Source organism: Globicephala melas, chromosome 4, assembly GCF_963455315.2.
Source record: "Globicephala melas chromosome 4, mGloMel1.2, whole genome shotgun sequence".
NCBI classification, from domain to species: Eukaryota; Metazoa; Chordata; class Mammalia; order Artiodactyla; family Delphinidae; genus Globicephala; species Globicephala melas.
In genome coordinates, this window is record NC_083317.1 from 127,827,980 (window position 1) to 127,837,940 (window position 9,961).

The window sequence follows — 9,961 nt, forward strand, 5'->3', positions numbered from 1 at the left end:
CCCTTGCAAGGAGCTCCTCCAGGTGCCCCACTTCCTCCAGAGCCAAAACTGAATTCAATTTAATTCAGTGACTATTTACCGAATACCTACCCTGTAGGTAAGGCACTTTCTGGCACTGCCTTTTGGAAATATTCTTCCCAAGACCCACCTGTTTTAATTTCCTCCTAGCTCTCATTGCTCTGATCCTTCTCATTTGTGTTATTTGTGTTTCAACATCTCCTATCCCAGTCAGATCAACATTTAGAGCTGTCTCCAGCCTAACAGAGCTGCCTGACTTCCAGACAATGTCTGGTTCATTTCAAAGTAACATATTATAAAATAGATAGCTAGTGGGAAGCAGCTGCATAGCACAGGGAGATCAGCTCGGTGCTTTGTGACCACTTACAAGGGTGGGCGAGGGAGGGTGGGAGGGAGACGCAAGAAGGAGGGGATATGGGGACATATGTATATGTATAGCTGATTCACTTTGTTATAAAGCAGAAACTAACACACCATTGTAAAGCAATTATACTGCCACAAAGATGTTAAAAAAGTAAAATAAAATCAGTCAAAAAAAACAAAAAGTAACATTATGAAAACACTTTCATTAAAACCAGATTTGAGAAACAAACAAACAAAAAAACCAGAGCAATGTACACAGCAGGGAGGAGAGGGTACGTCCCTCACACCCTCTCTGCCCCCTTCTTTGCCCAGAGACTCATCCTCCCGAGGGCTCCGCAATGGCTCCAGAATCTCCATGCCTGGAGGGAAATGTCCTAGCGGACGTCATGATACTGGGGCTTCTTCAGTTGCCCCTCTCAGGATATTTGCATTTCGGAAGAGACCGACAGTACCTTGATCCCTCCGGCTTCTCCAGCTTATAACCCTCTCCTGGCCCCACTTTCTTCCTTCCCCAGGACAGAGTTCAGGGACGGTTATAAGAACCATCTCCTCCTTTGTTTCCTGCCCTTCCATCTCACCTGCCCAGCAAAACCCAGCCCCTAATCAGCCCCACTGTTTGCCTAAAGCCTGACGCGCTCCAAGTCAAGGTCTCCCCATCCTGGTCTGCCCTCCTTCCCCTGCTGCATCAGCAGCTTCCCTCAGCCGCTCCTCTCAGCCAAAAGCCTCACCTTCCTAGTGGAGAAGATGGAGCGAACCAGAAGCCAACGGGCTCAAAGCCTGGCCTCCCCACTGGCACAGCCAGCCAGACGTGAGGTTCCCTTCCTCCTGCACAAGGCCAGCCCCCTCCCAAACCTGGGTCTGAAGCCCTCGCCTCCAGGACCCTTCCCTGGATTCATCCTTCCCATCACCAACTTGCACTGAAGGTTCCAGGCCCTCCGTGCCCTTCCCCGAGCTCCTCTCGTGTCCTCTCTCCTCAGCCTGACCTCCCATTGGCTTTCACTTCTTTGCTTCCATTTACACTTAAACCTGCCTTCTGCCCCATCACCTCGCAGAACTGCTTGCACAAAGCATGCCGTGGCCTCGACTGCCTCATCCCACAGGCGCCGTCCAGGCCTGATGGATAACAGAGCAGAACTTTTTCCACGTTTCCTGTTGCCCTTCCTGCAGGGCCCCCTCACATCTCCTTACCTGGCCACCTCTGACGCATCCTCCCACACTCGACTAACATTGCCCTCTGGAAGCTTTCCCTGAACTGCAGGTTCGCCTGTGTGCCCCTCCTCTGGCCCTCACAGGACTGGCACTCACCCCCATCTTGACACTTATTATATGTTAAACGTATTTCCTGGAGGGCAAGGACCAGGTTTCCTTCACCTGCCTTCCTCCAGGGCCCAGCCCAGGGTCTGGCACAAGGGGAGCCAGGCATCTGCTGCGCTGAGCCGAATGTCTGAAGGTGACATACCCCCAAATGCCCTGGCTTGTTCTGGACACTTAATGGTGACACAGTCTCAAGTGTCTCAAAGCTGGATATTCACGCTTTGGAACAGGCACATGTGAGGGGTCACCACAGGCTTCAGGAACCACCTCAAATCTGCACTCAGGTGACGTTCCAGACAGCTTGAGTCCCCACCTCCACATACATCTTCACCAAGGGTGTGCATGTATGTTGAGGCAAGCTCGCTTAGACCTCATTTGAGAGAGCAGCAAAGACCTATCAATTCCCTCTGCTTGTACCTGAACAGTGCGATCGAGAGTTGACAATCGCATGTTCTATTTCCTCTGCCACCGTCAGGGGTCAAGGGGAGTGGGTAGAACCCATTCATGGACGGAAGAGCCTTCTCCTCTTCCTCTCTGAACGCTCTTAGCACCTTGCTTATTAGCCTCTTGCTCAGAAGAGGCATTCAGTAAATAAAATGAAATTTTAAACCAACACTATGAACATTCACACCTCATTTTTTTTCTAGCAGCTGGAATTTTCAGGGAATAAAATCATACATATCTTCTAATTAGTGATTAATGAGAGACAGTTCATGATTCTTTCCTGCATTAAAATTGTACTTTAAAATGCAAAATTAGTCAACTCTCTCACTTGGGGAGCAGAGGGGCTTTCTGGAATCCGATCAAGTCCGCCTTCCTCAGTACATTTCCCTGCTAGCAATGCTCTTAGGAATCAAATGTGGTTTATTTCATTTTAAGTCGCTTCTTTTTTCAATTCAGGAAAATGAATGTTGGAGCCAGATAAGAAACTATAGTCTGCTTTCAAGCAGGTTACAAGAAAACTGCATCTTGCATTACTAATCCTTTATCTTCATGTTAACAAAAAGATTACTGACACATTGTTGAATGAAAGAAAATAAAATAGCAAATGCATCTCAGGAAATGTGTAACTTTCATGCGACACACAAATCAGTTGTTAAATATTTTTTAAATGAGGGAAAATGCATAATAAAATTTTCTTTTAGAAGTAAAGAAACCAACTTTTGAGGATAGGAGAAAAAAAGGAAAGAAAACTAGTATTGGGAATCGTCCTTTCACAGAATGCAGAATATGAATTGAATGATTGGACCTATAACTTCTTAATAGATAACATGTTTCCTAAAAATGATGTCATTGGCCCAAGTAAGTGTTGTTTTGCGAGGGGAAACATTTCAAAGGCTGTCTCTGTGCTTCTCTCCTGCAAAGCCAGACTCCATTTCCCAGAGTCCCTGAAGAAGATTCTGGAAGACTGAAGCCAGCCAGACATATTTACCCAAGACCCTCAAAAATAATACACGAGGACTTCCCTGGTGGCGCAGTGGTTGAGAGTCCGCCTGCCGATTCAGGGGACGCGGGTTCGTGCCCCGGTCCGGGAAGATCCCACATGCCGCGGAGCGGCTGGGACCGTGAGCCATGGCCACTGAGCCTGCACGTCCGGAGCCTGTGCTCCACAACGGGAGAGGCCGCAGCAGTGGGAGGCCCGCGTACCGCAAAAAAAATTTTAAAAATAAAATAAAAAATAATATACGAGACAGAGAGGCAACTCAAACCAATCAGCAGTGCTGACCGAACTCACCGCACAGCATGAGGTCAGGAGAGGACCACCGTTCTTGGCAGCACGGAGACCTGTCCGCACTCTCAGCCACAGACTGGGAGCCTTCAGCAAGTTTCCTAACCTCTCTGTGCTCCTCATTTGGGTGGGGGGGTGGGGGGGGCAGCAGGGAAGCCATGCTGCACGGCAAGAGGGATCTTAGTTCCCCGACCAGGGATGGAACCCATGCCCCCTGCATCGGAAGCACAGAGTCTTAACCACTGGACCACCAGGGAAGTCCCATCCTCCTCCTTTATAAAATGGAGATAACAATATACCTACCTCAGAGAATTAAATGGTATTTGATAGATTAAATAAATAAATAAATATTGAAGAAACATAACTGCACATGACAAAAGATCGTTGCTATTTTTGAGCAAGGAAAAGAGAGCCTGAGAGGCACAGGTTACAAGATGGAGGGAGGATGGAGGAGATGATGACACAAAACATGACACATGCCACTGAAAGAATTCAGAAGATCTGGAGGGACATCTGGTTGAGTGTTTTTGTTTTTCTTTGAAAGGGATAAAAGATGCTTAGTTCCACTTTAAATGTCAGTTTTTCAGCAATGGCATGATAATAACCTGGTAATAAGAAGAAACACTCATTGATATCAGAGTTGTTCTAAGTACTTTATACATCATCTCACTGGATCCCATAACAGCTCTAGGAGCTAGGTATTAATATTATCCCCAACCAGGATCTTCCCTGGCTGTCCAGTAGCTAAGACTCCATGTTTCCACTGCAGGGGGAGTGGGTTTGATCCCTGATCGGGGAACTAAGATCCCACATGCCGCAGGGCAAAACAAACAAATATTATCCCCAACCAGAGGGTAGTAAGAATTCCTAAGTTTTGATTCTTATTAGAGATGGGAGAACTTACTTAGGTCTCAACCCCATGCAATATACCCATCCTTTTCCAGAAAACTCTGCATGGAAATATCAACTGTTTGTGCTGTTCTGAGGGATAGAAGGGGGAGAGTTGGTGGGGGGGAGGGGGGCAGTGGAAGTAACTACTCAAGGTCCTCCAGAGAAACAGAACCATCAGGATAACTCAAGCAGGTATGAAGAAAGCAAAAAAAGGGGTGGGGGGGTGACTAATCCTTCCTTCCTCTGCCCTTTTGTTCTATTTAGGCCCTCCATGGATTAGATGATGCCCACCCACATTGGGGAGGGCCATCTGCTTTACTGAATCTACTGATTCAAACACTAATCCAAAAATACCCTCACATACACACCCAGAAGTAATGTTTAATCTGGGCACCTTTTGCCCCAGTCAAATTGACACACCAAATTAACCATCACAGCAGGTGACTGGCAGAGCAGGATTGGACATATCTAGGTCTCTAGTCATGCTATCAACATATAGCACAAAATCTGAGCCATACCACAAATACGACCAGAGCCTCACTAGGTTTACATTATCGAACAGGATATATATATTATTAGTCCTCTTGCTAGGTTACCAAAGCACAAGCCCATGTTCTTAAAGTCATGGCACTTGTCACAAGCTCCCCAGGAGCAGCAATGCTTATCTCCCTCACTACCTGCGTAAACGCTGAAGCTTTACCCAAAATACTTTTTCAACTCCGGAGAAAATGCTTAGGAAATGAGCAACTAATCATCCTAATACTTCAGATGATGTTATCGTCTTCAATTATTTCCTTACAAAGACGTTCCCAAGGAAACCCCTGAGTGTTCATCATTTGAACTTACATATTGGAGAAAGGTTAAGAGGCCCTTTAATTCTAATTAAATAATTAGTAAACTCCAAGTAGAAAACAACAGTGGAAGAAAATGTATTATGTGTGAGGGAGACACTTAATGAAAGGAGTCCTCTGGAGAAAAAAAATAATAAAACAGGGCAAAGACTTGGGAAACTGAGAAGTTCTGCTTAATAAATCACCTTATTTATTGGTCTTGCCAACCTCTTCCTCCGGAGACAATCCTTCCCTCGTTTAAGTGGACCTGGGGGTGGGGGGAGGGTCTGTCAATCACAAGACACTCCTTCCTCGTCCCCAATCACGTAAGCATGGACTTGAAATCCAGTCTGATCACTCAGACTTTTCACCCATCCCCCAACCCACAACAATGATTGGGCATGCAACACAGATCAGACAATTAGATTCTTGACCAGGACTTTTCTGGTAGAGTCAGTGAGAAAGAATGTTTCTTGCCTTGGTGGTCGTAGTGATAGGAGGAAGTCAGATTGGGGCCTCCAGCACCCATCTCCCTTGCCTGAAAAGAGTAATGGGAAAAACATGTCTATGAAAGAAAAGAAGAAAGCCCAGAGAGAAACTTACGCACCTATGGTCACCTAATCTATGACAAAGGAGATCAGAATATACAAGGAGAAAAGACAGCCTCTTCAATAAGCGGTGCTGGGAAAACTGGACAGCCACATGTAAAAGAATGAAATTAGAACACTCCCTAACACCATACACAAAAATAAACTCAAAATGGGTTAAAGACCTAAATGTAAGGCCAGACACTATAAAACTCTTAGAGGAAGACATAGGCAGAACACTCTTTGACATAAATCACAGCAAGATCTTTTTTGACCCACCTCCTAGAGTAATGAGAATAAAAACAGAAATAAACAAATGGAACCTAATTAAACTTAAAAGCTTTTGCAGAGCAAAGGAAACCATAAACAAGACCAAAAGACAACCCTCAGAATGGGAGAAAATATTTGCAAATGAAGCAACTGACAAAGGATTAATCTCCAAAATATACAAGCAGCTGATGCAGCTCAATAACAAAAAAACAAACAACCCAATCCAAAAATGGGCAGAAGACCTAAATAGACATTTCTTCAAAGAAGATACACAGACCGCCAACAAACACATGAAAGGGTAATCACTAATCATTAGAGAAATGCAAATCAAAACTACAATGAGGTATCACCTCACACTGGTCAGAATGGCCATCATCAAAAAACCTACAAACAATAAATGCTGGAGAGGGTGTGGAGAAAAGGAAACCCTCCTGCACTGTTGGTGGGAAAGTAAATTGATACAGCCACTATGGAGAACAGTATGGAGGTTCCTTAAAAAACTACAAATAGAACTACCATATGACCCAGCAATCCCACTACTGGGCATATACCCTGAGAAAACAATAATTCAAAAAGACACATGCACCCCAATGTTCACTGCAACACTATTTACAATAGCCAGGACATGGAAGCAACCTAAATGTTCATCAACAGAGGAATAGATAAAAAAGATGAGGTACATATGTACAATGGAATATTACTCAGCCATAAAAAGGAACTAAATTGGGTCATTTGTAGAGACATGGATGGACCTAGAGTCTGTCACACAGAGTGAAGTAAGTCAGAAAGAGAAAAACAAATATTGCATATAAATGCATATATGTGGAATCTGAAATAATTGGTATAGACGATCTTATTTACAAAGCAGAAATAGAGACACAGACGTAGAGAACAAATGAATGGATACCAAGGGGGAAGGTAGGGCTAGGATGAATTAGGAGATTGGGATTGACAAATATACCCTATTGATACTATGTATAAAATAGATAACTAATGAGAACATACTGTACAGCACAGGGAACAATACTTAGTGCTCTGTGGTGACCTAAATGAGAAGGAAATCCAAAAAAGAGAGGACATATGTACACATATAGCTGATTCACTTTGCTATACAGTATATTTGTAAAGCAAATATACTCCAGTAAAAAAAATTTTAATAAAAAAATAAAGAAAAGAATGAGGTCAAGAGAAAAAAGAAGCAAAGCTAAGAAATTGCATCAGAGAAAGTTCTGTTGACAGCTATTGGTCACCTGGATCCAACTGAGCCTGGCTAGATCTATCTCTAGACTTCCCAGTTAAATGGACCAATAACTTCCCCAGTCCCTTAAGCCAATTTGATTACAGTTTCCCTTGCTTATAACTGAAAGACTGCTAACTAATCAAGGATCTTTCTGCTACCATGCAAAGATGAACTTATCAGGACAAGAAAGAACCTACACCCAGGAATTTTCTGAATGTAATGTCCTATTGAAATAGCAATAAACCACCTTTTACAGATCTCCAGTGCTATCCATCTAAGTATCTTTTTTAAGAGATATAACTGATAGGTAACATTGTATTAGTTTCAGGCATACAACATACTGATTTGATATATATATACTTTGTGATCACCACAGTAAGTTAATATTCATCACCACCATAGTTAGAATTTTTTTTCTTGTGATGAGAACTTTTAAGATCTACTCTCTTACCAACTTTCAAATAAACATACAGTATTGTTAACTATAGTTGCCATGCAGTACATTACATCACCAGGACTTATTTATTTTATAACTGGAAATTTGTACCTTTACCCCAGACTTGCTATTTCTTGTCCTTTGATAATAGTCATGCCTCACAATTGTAAGGTGATAACTCACGCGTTATGGTTTTGACTTGCATTTCCCTGATCATGAGTGATGTTGAGTACCTTTTCATGTACCTATTGGCCATCTGTATGTCTTACATGGAAAATGTCTATTCAGTTCCTCTGCCCATATTTTAATCAGATTCCACCAAAATATCTTATAGTCAATATTACTCCTCACTAATGGGCTCAAGTGTGAGGTTTATGGCTGCTTAAATTTAGAGAAAAAATGAAAAAAAAGATTCTATAGGATCCCAAATATCCTTCTAGAGGGAAATTGCAAGAGCCAGGTGTTCTAGAATGTCTCCTTCACAGCCTGTCAGAGACTTTCACTCAACGTCCAATCCTGCTTTCCCAAGTGAATGAGTTAAAGAAGAAAAGGAGCTGGCCCTAACTGGCACCTGTACTGTGCCAGACACTGCTGGGTGTTTGACACGTGTCATCTAATCTCATAGCAAGCCTGTAAACATAATAATGACCCCCATTTTACAAATGAAGAAACCAAGACTCAGAAAGGTTTAGTAACCTTGAAAGATTTAGTAAGCTTGAAAGTGACCCCTATCACTCACACCTCTTTGTCCAGTACTAATCCAAAGCCCCATCCCATCACACGTGGCCCAAGAAATGCAGTTCTAACAGGTTCCCAGAAAGCAGGGAGCCAGTGATATTTATGAACAGCAGCAATGACTACCATACTTGGTATAGATACTTGTGCATGACGGGTCCATGTGAGGCAAAGACGTGAGGAGAGGATAGATATGGAGAGAAAACAGAGTCTAGAAATCAGACCAGCAAACATGCAAACATTGATTGCATGTTAAGCTTTGTGCTAAGCCCTGGGGCTTCAGAAATGAATAATATAGTGTCTCTGGCTTCAAGAAGTTCATGGTCTGATGGCAGTAAATGATGCAAGTTATAAATTTGTATGTTGAAGCCCTAACCCCCAGTGTGGCTGTTTTGGGAGATAGGACCTTTAAGGAAGTAATTAAAGTTAAGTTTAGGTCATAAGAGTGGGGCACCAATTCAAATACCTGGTGTCTTTATAAGAGGAAGAAGAGCTACCTGAGCTCCCTTGTTCTCGGTGCATGCACACAGAGGAAAGGCCATGTGAGGACGCAGCAAGTTGGCAGCCATCTGCAGACCAAGGAGAGACATCTTACCAGAAACTAACCTTGGAACCTTGAACTTGGGCATCCAGCCTCCAGAACTGTGAGAAAATTCATTTCCTTTGTTTAAGCCACCCAGTCTCTGGTATCCTGTTATGGCAGCCAAGCAGGCAATACAGTGCATAAGCAGATAATTATAATGTGATATAATAAGTACAATGATAGATATCTACACATGGGCACACAGGAGAAGAGGCTCCTTCAGTGATTAGAACATAATAGTGTTTTACCATAGCCACAGGTCACCCCCAACTCTGTGTTCTAGTGCATAACCCAGGGGCAGGGCCCTGCCTCTACTTGGAGGAGAAGATTCAGGAGCATTGGGTAGCTTCAAGAATCAGTCATGGTCTAGTAGCTCCTCTCCCATGGCCCAAGGCAGGCCCCATGCAAGAAGGTTCTTAGAAAGATGCTCAAAAGTCTACCTCCTTAAGGATGATTGTGAAAGAGAATGTGCTAAGGCTGATACTACTATCTACTGCCCCACTATCCTCTTTGGTCATCAGTCTCCTCTCACCAAAGCCCTAGGAAGCAATGATTTTCTGAAATACCCAAGAATTCCACTTTATATTGGATAAAAGCTATACACTGAATAATCACAATTCATAGAATGCGATCAAAAAGCATTTCTATTTTGTCTTTCTATATCCCTTTAACATTTATGCAGCAGAGTAAGTATTTCTATTCCTGTATAAAACTCACTGTTCCCATGAATTTTCTAATGACTTATAGGAAAAATCCTACAGACACAGTTTCAAAAAGGCAGTTAGATTGTCCAGTCTCACGTAATAGTCAAATCTTCTAACTTCATTCAAAGTTCAGCTGGTCTTTCTCTCCCCAGCAATGACTTGCTACCTGGGAAGAGGAGGTTGTTGACTTCCATCTTTCTTACTCACCTTCTCTCTCATTCCTTAGCTGCCGTTTCTGACACTGCAAGATTGGGGGCTCAT